Source organism: Poecilia reticulata, linkage group LG11, assembly GCF_000633615.1.
Source record: "Poecilia reticulata strain Guanapo linkage group LG11, Guppy_female_1.0+MT, whole genome shotgun sequence".
Taxonomy (NCBI): domain Eukaryota; kingdom Metazoa; phylum Chordata; class Actinopteri; order Cyprinodontiformes; family Poeciliidae; genus Poecilia; species Poecilia reticulata.
In genome coordinates this window covers 12,473,194-12,476,698 of record NC_024341.1, presented here as the reverse complement: position 1 = coordinate 12,476,698, position 3,505 = coordinate 12,473,194, and positions in this window count along the sequence as shown.

The window sequence follows — 3,505 nt, the reverse complement described above, 5'->3', positions numbered from 1 at the left end:
GCATTTAGTTCAGTGTCCATGAGATGATATTCAGAAAGGATCTTTTATTTGATTGATTTTAGTTTCCTCTGCGATAAACTCTGCATAAAGTCTGTCATGTCTCCATGTGCGCCAGTCAAAGGTGTTAATTATAACATGTCAAATGACAGAGGGGCCTAAAAACTAACCAAATATTCAGTTTGGTTATTTTTTTAAATTATATATATGTGCACACACACATTTAAAATTTTGCCCCCCCAGAGGTAGTCCTGCCCCCCCCCAACTTTAAAAGTCTAGCTCCGCCACTGGTCCTCTGGGCTGGGGCTCGCCATCCAAGTTCTTGTAAGGTTGATCTTGATGTCTCTGGCACAATGTTTCAAAAGTGCGCCATAAGAAAAAAAAAACCTGACCTGGAAGAAGGTCAAAGTAAAGCATCTTAAAACTCAGGATGCTAATATCAACAAAGCAATTCAACAATTCAAATTTCAATCTAAAAGTGCCAAAGTGCATTTATAACACTAAATCTAACATTCAACATGTGAATTAGAAACCCGCATTAGCTCTGAGCTACAGAGAACAGAAAGTTCCTAAGTAATAAGAACACATTACAGCACCATCACATTAACAACGTTGAAATATTCAAACATGTACCAATAGAAAAAAAAGTAAATTTACATGGAAAAAATACAACATACACAATAATGATGATATAAAATTTATAATACAATTTAATTTTTTATTAAATTTGAACAGTTATTAGGTATTTTAGCCAATTTTTAGCGAATTTACTGGGCCAACGGCTGAGCGCGTGAGATTACTCACCGATGCTTCAATGCTATACAACTACCAGGGATTTTTCCGGACGTCAACTGTTAGAAGCTTTTGGAGATCTAATTTAAAAAAAAACAGATTCAGTATTTTGAATTATGAATTCTGAGATACTAATTTAACATTGTCTTACCAATTTCCAGGATTCTTTGTAGAATTTTACAGAATCTTACAGGGGATTCACGGAACAACCGTCAGCTCTCAGCTCTCACGGGAGTTAGACGCAATCTSAGCTAAATCTCAGMRCTGCAGTTAAAGGGGCGGGACAATCAACCTGATTGGCTGATGTGAAATCAGACGGTGCCAGTTATTGGTTGTTTAAAATGTMATTAAAAGCAATCATTAAAGGGATATTTCACAGGTTTAACACTTTTTTAATCAATATTTATGAACATATTTACAAACATTCTTTTTTTAAAAACTCAAATACTTTTTAATCTCGTTGTGGAATGAGATATTAAATCAACATCTATTCATTTTACTTGCGTTTTTAACACTGGGTTACACATGCCATATCTGTCACATTAGAAAATTATGAAAACAATATACTACTTTCTTTCTCTTCACAAACATGCAATTCTCATAAAAAAATCCCACTGAAATACATTAAAGTAACCAGAAAAAAAGTCCCACTGCATTACTCTGAACATCTTTTTTTTTTTTTCCCCAAGTCTGAAACAGGCAACATTTGGGCACTGTTGAAATGGGAACAAAAGATATTTATCTAAACACTTAAGGGGCCATTCTCAGAGACATGAGCTGAAAGCCCTCTTCAGCTTGTTAGGATCAAGCTCATCTAATCCATGTCTGCAAAAACAGCCAAAGCAGCACCAAAGGAGGATGAACTGTTCCGCTTTTGCCTCCAGTCCTCCCCTCTGTTTTTCCAGTAGAGTTAGATCCCACCAGGAGCCTGAGCTGAGCAGAACATACTACAAAAAAAACTTCTTTTTTTTTTACATTCAGTGGAGCAATAATCTGAAAACAAAAGTCCAACCAGCAAACCTAATGCCCCCCTCAGTCTGACAGGTGAGGTGTGAATCATTAGATAGTAATGGCTGACTTTAATCAGGAAAAGTGTTGGTTAAGAACATCTCGTAATTTTTCAATTATTAATCTCACAGTTGGAGTAAAGATGTAAATTAGCAGACTTTTGATTTTTCTAACTGGCATCATTGGATTAGTCCATGTTCATGAGTCAGCTGCCACTTACAGCACAGATGATGTTTTATTTTATTTTTTTTGCCCAGGCGCTCCGTCGCACAATGATGAACAGGAGGTGTTATTTCATGCAAAGATCTATTGCTGATTATTTAACTGATTGTTTTTTTTATCCACAATGCCCTAATGCCTCTTCAGAAGCAATGATTAGTTTGATTAGTTAATTTCCAAAAGTATTCAACTATGTTTTGAAAAATGATCCAATTTCCATGTGATATGCTTTCATGCGATCATTTGCAGAGGTCTTAATCAATGATTATTGAAGATTGTAATGAGGTTCTCTTTGATGTTCCTGTTGTTGTTTTTGCAAATAATCCGTTAAAAAATTACAGCGCTTACCATTTTGGGTTAGTGTTGTAAGGCTTTATTTGATCACCTTAAATCTAAAGAAATGTATTATGTCATTGGTAAAATCCAGAAAATGTCACATCACTGGCTATTTTTTTTATATATTATAGGATATTTTGGATGCATATAAAATAAACGGATCACTCCTTCTCTGTACATCAGCCTACAGGCTGCATTACAGCTTTTTGTGGCAGGTTTTGTAAAGCTCCATGGCACAATGCAGATCTTGTGCGATAATTATGGCGACACTGTGGAATGCAGATGGATTTAATTAGAAGGAGCATTTCCATGGTGAGAGAGGAGAGCAGTCACAGCACATGTTACACTTGTCCACTCCAAAATAAAAAATGGAGCCTGTCACTCTTTTTCGTTTCACACATGTGGCTCGGCAGAGTCTAGAAATGCGAGTATGTGTTGTTGGTACTATTGCTGACAGCTGATATAAATAGAAATCGAGACCTGGATGAAGGTCTTGCATGTTAAAATTTCACATGATGATGTTTGTCTGCCGCATTTGCTTCACGTTGGGCTCTCTGCCCGCTGACGTTGAAGCCTGTCAAGCAAAGCTTAGTTTGCTGAAATGATGTTTCTTTGCCATAAAGAGCACAGAGTCATGTCAGTTCACACCCTGGCAGACTGTGATATTTCACAGCCTCCTCCGGAGTAGCCCACACTGACACAATACCACTTAAATGTGTTCCTATGCGATAAAATGCTTCCACAGGCGATTAACCATTCCAGCCCACTCCCATTCATTTTACTTCATCAGATTACTTGATTGCTTGCTAAATGGACTGCCTCTCCCTTCCAGGGGAAGACACTGTATGCAATTCTCTTAGAGCAAAAGTGAGTGTTTTCTTTCTTCTTACATTTAGTCTATTGATCAGAATTTGCTCAGTCAAGTTTACTACACACTAGAAATCTTTTCCAGCAGATGTGTTGTCCTCCAGTCAACGAAACGATAAAGACAGGTTTTTAGGGTTCCGGGTCATGAAAACCGTTACTCTGAGGGTACAGATAATGACTTGTCCACCCAAGAAGGCAATGACAGCAGCAGCTCCTGTGTGAAAGATCTAGATAATTATTTTACAGTGAGAGAAGGGTCGGACTCCATTTTAACCATTTATATATA